Source organism: Poecilia reticulata, chromosome 23 (assembly GCF_904066995.2).
Source record: "Poecilia reticulata chromosome 23, P_reticulata-male-v2, whole genome shotgun sequence".
NCBI classification, from domain to species: domain Eukaryota; kingdom Metazoa; phylum Chordata; class Actinopteri; order Cyprinodontiformes; family Poeciliidae; genus Poecilia; species Poecilia reticulata.
Window position 1 is genome coordinate 12,165,568 of NC_088852.1, and position 8,919 is coordinate 12,174,486.

Below are 8,919 nucleotides of genomic sequence, written 5' to 3' on the forward strand. Positions count from 1 at the left end.
CTTATTATCACAACTGGAACTTAATCTGAAAGTTACACTGAAGCGGAACACCGTCGATCAAGAATACCAATAAAGTGCTCTCTGTGTATGTGTGTGTGTGCATTTTGTGTCTTTTTGTCCATGTAATTGTTGCCGGCATCAAACACACATCAGAGCTGAGGAATTACAGCAGCCCGACAAGTGCTGGTGGAAGAAAATCCTCATTTCAGCCGTCTTTTCCGTCTGCACTCGGCTTCTGCGGGAACTGCCCTGATTTCCATCTTTTCTCCCTGAGTGGGTTCAACATTAATTTTGTTTTTGCGGTGAATATGGATTGGCATTAATCACAGATGATAGAAATTTGCAAGTTTAATTCTGCCCTCTGAAAACTCAGCTGCATGCTGGCTGCTTATGATTACCAGCCCTTCCCTTCGCCACACTGAATTTTTGCAATAAAAAATAATTATGGCAGGAAGAAGAAAAAAAAAAAAGTCTTGATGATAACTCGCTGATTTCAAGTGCTCTTAATGGTCTATTGTCTAAATTTGTCAAGCGCTAAGAGTTGTTTTGTTGTCTCTTGAAATGGTAATTAGCCCAATGCAATCTGTCCTCAAACACCGTATCTACATGACTCAGGCATTTCAGCCAATTTATCTCAAGCCTGCCACAGCAAATGCAGAATGATGAAGGAAATGGTCCTAGCTTTTAATGTACACACAGAACCGCAATCTTTGTCACAGCAGAACAAACTGTAGCTAATGGTTGTTTCTTTTGGACCGCAACCTGGCTACTTTTTTTAAGAGCTTTTTGTCAAAGTTTTTACGTTTTTAAAAAAATTGCTACAAAGTAGCGTTAAAAATTCTCTGTTTGACAATTAACCCCTTTGCTTTAGTTGGTCAGTTCACCTCCGTATGTAATGCTCTTAGCTAGCAGCCACTTTCCCACTTGCGTTGCGCTGTTAGCTAAACACCAGGTGTGTCAACATGGAAATTCGCTACTTTTAGATACATTTAAGCTGTTTCTCTGACATTTCTGGGCTTCTTAGTTTTCAATAGAATTCCCCTTTACAGATTTTTTTTTTTGTTTTAGTTTTATTGATTTCTGATACATCTCAACAATTAAGACTCACTTAAAAAGAATCTGTATGACTAGCTAAAGCTAAAAGATCTTGAAAAGCAATCTGGTGAAAAAAAATCAATTAGCAGACTGCAATCGAACTTATTGACATCTGGAATGGGACTACAGAGAATCAGATTAAGAAGCATTATCCGCAAATGGACGAAAATACGAAACGGTAGGGAACCATTCCACAAGTGGGCCTGCCAATCAAAATTACTCCAAGAACACATCAAAGAGTCATCCACAAGGTGAAAATATAACCAAGAACAACATTCAAAGCACTGTGGGCCTCAGTTGTCTCGGTGAAGGTCAATGTTTATGATTAAACAATGAAAAAAACCAAGTAAATACACCAAAAACCTTCATTGTAGACCAATATTAGAATCACAAACCCTTCACTGACATTGCAAACAAGTCAATGACTCTTTACAAACTCTATGAGACAAACAGACCCACTGCTATCCGGTTCAGACAAGAATTACTCATCTGGTCACACTTCTTGTTTCCTATCTATCCTGGCAACTGCAAATAATATATTGGCTGTTCATATTTAAAATTAGCGTTCACATTAGTAGGGAAAATTGACCCTGAGCAATTGTCTGGTAGCTTTCACCTTCGCGTATTCTGATTGTCTGATAGCATTTTGCGATGACACATGCCAGCTTAATCAATCATAACCATTATTATATAATTGCATGACTGCCAATCACCGCTGTTGTTATAAGAGTACAAATATAATTTATGTCTTACACGCATTTTTTATTTTTTTTTGGCTGAGCGTCTGATTTCCTTGCAATGTAGATAAGACGGATTTAAAGGAATACAGTCGTCTCCCGGCATCCATCAGGACCTCCTGCTTGTACCTACACAAAATGTCAAGGTTAGTAAGTATTTAAATGTCAGGATGATTTATTTGGACTTGATTTACAGTTCTTTTATGTTTGATTAATAGGTTCCGTCTGATAAGATTTGATAAATGACAGCATGACAGCTTTATAGATGTTAACGTTTAAATGGTTTATTAAACTCCCACCAAGAATACTGCTTCTAAAATTAGATGTACTTGGTTGGAAGATTCTTTGGGGGGACTGTTAATGGATCAAATGTATGCAAAAAGTCTGAAAAGTGCAGCCTGCATTTGCATTACACCCTTAAATTAGCACTTTCAACTCACTTACAGGTGTGTGACTTGTTGGGCATATGCCTTTGCTGCTCCGCACATTCAGGGACTGAATTTTTGTGCCCATTCTAATTAGATTTATAATTTGTAATGTTTTGCCACAGATTCCCAAATGGTTTATGGTCTTAACCATTCTAACACCTGATTATGCTTTGATGTAAGCCGTTCCTTTGGGGCTCTGGCTGTCTTAGGTCTTTTTTAACCTCGCTCATGTTTTAATTGTCAGTATTTCCTCTTTCTGTCTTTATCTTTCTTCCGATCAAAGTCAAACCAGATCCCATGTCCCTTTTCAATTCTTCATATAGCATGGTACTGCAACTATAATGTTTCCATTGGGGATGGTGTGTTCAGGGTAACGTTCGGACTTAGTTTTTCTTGATTTTGCAGGGTCTCTTTGTATTTTGCCTATTACGGACTTCAAATCATACCACTTAAGGATTTTATTCTCCATTTACCAGTTCATCTGCATTGCAGCTTTGAGACATGGATCATCTCCAGAAGAACTAAATCCCAAGCACAAGCTAATTGAGATGTCCCTGTCCAGTAACCGGGATAAGATCCTAAAGTGATTGTGTTGCTCAAATTTGGTTTTGGAATCCTTAGAATAGTTATCCACAGTTTTTTTTATTTTTAATTTTTATCTGATTTATGGTGAGTGATACACCAACTCTTAAAAAGCTGATTCAGATTAGTTTTAGCTTTCTTACCCATACATGTAAACTGTCCAACTAAATAAGTCGAGCTGAGATGAAAGGACTTTCAAAACCAAACTGTGGCATATGGGCTCAGTTGGATAAAACCAAGAGGAGGCTGTATTTCTATTTTATTTTTTTTTTGTTATGTAAAATAAAAATAAAAAAATTAATAACTTAGTAAATTTGGATTACAGCAGGGGGTGAGCACATTTATTTTGAGTCAGAAAATTAGGGAGCAAAAACATATGAGTTTGCATAATCAGTGTCGTGTTTCCTGCCCCGCCAGTTGCACTCACACAGAGGGGAGAAGCACACGCTTTTGTCTTTAAATTTTTATGACTTAGAAGTAAGCACTAAGTTTGTAAACATCTTCTTTGCTGAAAGTTTTCTGTACAGACTATCAGCTAGAACTGCACAGAAATGTGTCAGAGTAAATATGCTAGCATTAGCCTAGCATTTCAGCTAACTTCCGGATGGAAGGATTGTCAGCAAGAGAAAGAAATGTTTAGTGAAGAGATGTGAGTTGAGTTAGGTGTGTCTTTTGAAACTAATGATGGAGCTGTGAACCTTTTATGTGACGGATAGTCAGAACATTAGAGCAGCTTTTATAACCAAGTTAGCTCATGTTGGAGCTGCGTCGTTAGTCCGCTCTGCAGAAACGCTGATTGGTAATAAATATCTGTTCTTGTCAAGAAACAGAGGAGGCTGCAGAGTAATGAACGTCATTACTGTGAGCTGAAGTGTAACGATGACAAGTGGTGCGTCGTCGTACTGCACTGTAAAATTGCCTTCAAGTTTATTAATTTTAATGAATCATCGGCGTGTGAATCATGTCAGGCGATGCCTATTACCAAATTGCATGTACCTGTTATGGTTTTCGGAGTAATTTTCACCCACATAAAGTAAAACCCTCAGAAAACACAAAGGCGGTTTTAGGCTGATACTTTTGAAAACGCTGTGTTTTCAAAAGTACCATACGGGTCTTTTATATATTAATAAAATATCTGCAAAGGAGAGAAAACTGCAGATTGAATCGGAAAGTGTGTTGGTCCATGTTGTGGTGGAGAGGCGAGTTATTTCTAGAAGGTCAACAGAGAGTTGGAGGGTGGAAAACAAAATGCAAGTAAGTGTTACGTTTTGTTAGATGTTTAGTGAGGGAAGGAGCTACAAAGGACATGGCTGGGTGAGTAATCCATGTTAGAAAATTGTTTGTGTTCTTGATGATCTCCAGAGGATTGTCTTTCAGGAGTTGATGAGAGGAGCTTCACTAATGAATCGTGGAAGAGGCCGATAAACAGCGTAGTGTGAAGTGAGGAAACATAAATCAAAGACTTACGGAGGGCTTTGGACTTCCACTTAGGGTCTACATTCAAGTGCAGAATGACTGCTCCCTATAACCAGCAGTTCCGATGGGTTGCAGGTGAACGAGGTGCAGCTCTGACAGGAAGTACACTTCCGAATCAGACAAAAAGAATCCAGATCCCGACATTTCTACAAGCTACAGACATAAACAAGTGGGTGAGAAGATAAGAATAAAGTCCTTGTTTCTCAGAATTGAAAGAAATTGGTAGTGTTTGTTCAGGGCACCTACTCCAAGAACCCTTCACCATGGTGTGGCTTTAACCGGTTCTTTCCCAGCCAACCCTGTTCAGATTTGTCGCAATTTGCATATCCTGCATAGTTCCTTCTTGTCTTTTAGAACTGCCTCTGGGGAGGTAGAAGGCGGACTGGCTGGATATTGCGCGCAAGCGATTTGATTGGCAGTAGACCGCATTCATCAGCTGGCCCGTGGAATCTGTGAGGGGACTGTAGAAGCTGGCAAAATGGCGAGCTGACAATGGTCAAACCTTGAGGTAAAAACCTTTTTATCAATTGTGGCGAAAGTGAGGATACAGTGTCAACTTGCAACCCATAACCGACAACTATACTGAGAAATTTCAGAGAAACTGGTCGCTAAAGGGTACATGCACAAAATTACATCAGAGTGTTAACCACAGCTCCTGCTCGCTGCCAATGAACACAACCCAATTGGCTAGAAACTTGATATTGGATAGCGGTTCAATGCGGGGCCAGTCAGACTTGAAGGAGACCTCAGGAAATAGCCAGAACTTCCCGGTGGGTCTTCATATGACGGACGGATGGATCTACTAATGCTATCTATGCTTCATCTTCAATCAATCTTTGTTTTCAGTATTTAATTGGGCATATGCCGGGCCGCCTTCAAATTCACATTAATCCCGCAGACTGTGAATGGCTTCATAGCTCGGTGTTCGTTTTCTCAAGTTTCACTCCTGCTGATATTTAAAAATACCTGAAAAAGTCACATGAGTGCATGTGATTCATTACTCCCACCCCTGGGAATATTTGACATTTGTAAATGATGGCTGCCTTTGTTAAAAGCGTCAAAGCCGAGGCGTTCATTGTTGTATCTCTCGCTTTGTAGCTCAACCTCTAATCTCCTTGAAGCACTTCAAAACCGACGCAGTGCCGCAGGTTCGCCGTCTCTCCCGCTGCCTTCCCTCTCCTTGCTCAGACTTTCCTCTTGTTTCGCCACAAAGTGACACAGAGCCCCCCCTCATTGTTAGCAGATTGTGTCCTGCAATGGAAGGCAGTGGCAGCTGAGTCTTTTGGATCATTTTTCGACAGATTAAAAGCTTATTCAAATTATGTTTCTGCCTCTCTTATAAACAAGACAAGCTTGGATTTCCCCGCAGAGAAGTGCTGGTAAGTAGCTTTGTAAACATTTGGGTCTAGAAGCGCACAAATTGAAGCCTGAGTGATCTACTTCTTGTTTGTGGAAAAAGAAATTAATAAATGCCCACAGACATAAATGGATAAGTCGTTTAGCTGCATTGTTGTAATTGTTTGTGTAATCTGATATAGATTTAAAGTCAAAAACATTCCATCATTGCATCAGAAACACGGAGGAGCGGCACCTAAAATTAATTCGCTACCACGCTAATGTGCCTCGAGCGCTTCTGAACATGGTAAAGAAAAATGAATGCATTAAGACCCATTTTGCTGAAAACAAAATGTGGCCGAGCAAAATTGCATTTCACAGGCACATTTAGGCCCCCGTGGACCCCTATTAGCTAGGAGCGTAAGAAGGCAATGGACAGAGGAAATTCACAACAGTTCGGAAGCACGAATGCAGTAAATGGAGAATTTCTTTGATCGCCCCATTTGTAGGCGGCTGAGCACTCGGCTTGTTATAAAAAATGAATCACGTGTGCTTTTCAGTGGAACAGGCTCAGATCTCCACAATAGCTCAGGCTGTGCTGCACCAGTTTTGCTCCGCTCGTGCGTTTGGCAGCCTGGCAAGTCCCCGTTCTTTGCATATTCATGTGGAGCTTGCAAAGCTCTGACACCTAGCTGCAAACACGGCTGAGGGAAAGCAGTAAGACACTGGTCCTAAGCATCAGGCTGGAGATGTGTTTTTTGTTGTTGTTGTTGTTGTTGTTTCTTCTTCCACTGTCAGCTAGGTTGTCTGAGTCAGACTGACTGCAGTGGAGTTGAGAAGCGCTACGGTAACAGGAGGCGTCATTGTGATGCTCCAGCGACGGCTGCTGCTGATGAAAACATACGCCTAAGAGACGGGAATTGTTTTTAATGAGGTGGAGTCATCCTCTCCCAGGAGAAATCACTAAAGTCTTTTCAGGAACCCTCCACAGCACCCCACTAGGTTTTTTACAACAAGAACTACAGACAAACTTCTCTGCATGAATTATTAAAATATAAACCGCTCAGCTTAACCGTATTTGAACAGCACCTCTGGAAACCAGAGCAGAAAAAAAAGAAGAAAAGACAAATTTCAAACTTGTTATAAAATGCAGCGTTTCAACAGAAACTTGAACTGCATATTAAAATAATCAGACAAAGTCTACAGCTGCGATACATTCATGTGTTTTTCTTGAGTTTAGTTTAGGATGGGAGCTGGATAACTGCGCTGAAATTAGCATCTGAATCAAGTTTCTGATTTGGCGGCTAATTTACTGATTATTTTACATTTATTTGAAACTGGATTGTTAATCACCAACTCAGAATCTCTGTCAACACTGGACAGAAATTAAAAAAAAAAACTACCATCATGTTTTTGGAAAAGAGCAATTGGAGAATTTTTTATGCTTCTTTTTAATGGAGGGCCACCTTCTATTATGAAAAGCAAAGTGATCTTGTAAAAGTATAAAAATATACTTTAATATATACCAGGGCTGGCTGCCCTATTTCTACCTGCTCTTTACCAATCTTCTTTTTTTCTTTTTGCTCTTCTGTTGTTCAAGAGTGAGACATTTTTCGCCACCTCTTGCCTGCGTCTCTGCAGGGCTTGTGCCTCTTGTGAGATGCTAATGCAACGCTAGCTTAAATTTGGAAACAAATTACACTTTCTACCCATCGAAGCCTGTTATCACTCTATGACTAAACAGAATAACCCGCTATTTGTCTCTCAGCGCGGAGATTGAATGAAGGGCCGAGTCGGGGAGCGAACGGCAAAGGGAGTTTGAGAAAACCCACAATAGAAAAAAAGAAAAAGAAGAAGAAAGAGAAAAAGACGGAGCGAAGAACACTTGATTGGTAATTTTACTGTCAAACACCCACACTTGTGTGCAGTTTAGGCACAAATTTTTCCTCTAGACACAATGATCGTATGCGTGCAACGTTTATGACATCATTAAACTGGTTTTGCTTTGTGATGTTCAGACTATATACTTACAACAACAGCCTGATGCTCCTCTCTGACAAAATTACGTCTCTTACACAAAGACAAAACCAATAACAGAGGGAGGGAGAGTGTGTGTGTGTGTGTGTGTGTGTGTGTGTGCGTGTGTGTGTGTGTGTGTGTGTGTGTGTGTGTGTGTGTGTGTGTGTGTGTGTGTGTGTGTGTGTGTGTGTGTGTGTGTGTGCGTGTGTGCGTGCGTGTGTGTTTTTTGCAAAGTCTATAACTCAGCTGTTCCTCTTCTCTGTCATACTTGGAAATGTAGGCGACATGTGGGGGAGTGTGTAGCAGCGATAACATAGTTGGAGGGCTGCTGTGTGTGCAACTATGACTTTGGCAGCATAGACAAACAGGAAATCAGTGGGTCTGGTTGCCTTGCAGTGTAAGTGGCAGGTCTGGTCCAGTTTGCTTTGGCAGGGTGGGTCCAACGTGCTTTAGGCCACAACATTCATAAAGGAGACAAAGATGAGGATGATGAGAGCAAGGAAAACCCTGGAAATGGCAACAGGGACAACCAATGATAAACCAATACTTTAAAGAGCTAAATCTGTCTGCTACACCCACAGCAAATATAACATCTACCCTGTCAAATGTTACATTTGAAACAAATCAAAGTTCAACATGAATAAAAGTGAGGACAGTGATTTAATTAGAGATAATAAAAAAAAAAACAGAATCAAACTTTGTTGCTGTTTTATTTATTCAATCAAAGGAAGAAGAAGTTGCGACTCCCCACAGCTGGTCTTACTCCCTTTAGTTGAATTAACTTCATTGAGACGCCTCCTGTAGACGTCTAACAGTCTCTGACATAAGTCTGAAGAAAGTTCACTTTCTGCTCACTTTGATCTTTGAGTTTTGACTTTTTTTGATGTATAGCTCTTTTCTACTCACCCCACAGCATCTCAGTGATGATGTGGACTTTGAATCAGCCCGAGACTTTATTTCTTATTTCTCGGCCTGTCCTTGGCTGACTCCTGCTATGTTTTAGGTCATTATGACGTTTCAGGGTCCAGGTCTGCTTCAGCTTTAATTTTTGAAAATGCTGTGTTTGGTTAACTTTCATATAAAGAAGCAACAACCTGCTTTTGGGGCTATTATGACATTTCTGTGAGGATTTCAGTTTTTCTGCGTGTTTATTTTTGGTTTCTGTGTCTTTATAATTTCACTGTTTTTGGAGACTTCTTTTAGTATCTTTTGGTCTGCTTTCAGGGCGAACTTGCTTTACCAACCAG

The 8,919-nt window shown here is 40.3% G+C and overlaps 1 protein-coding gene across 1 annotated transcript in view; it reads left to right on the forward strand.

Moving 5' to 3' along the window:
• The window catches only part of cald1a (caldesmon 1a), a 133,529-nt gene that overhangs the window by 36,184 nt on the left and 88,426 nt on the right, over nucleotides 1-8,919 (forward strand). The gene's annotated exons all lie outside the window — the stretch shown is intronic.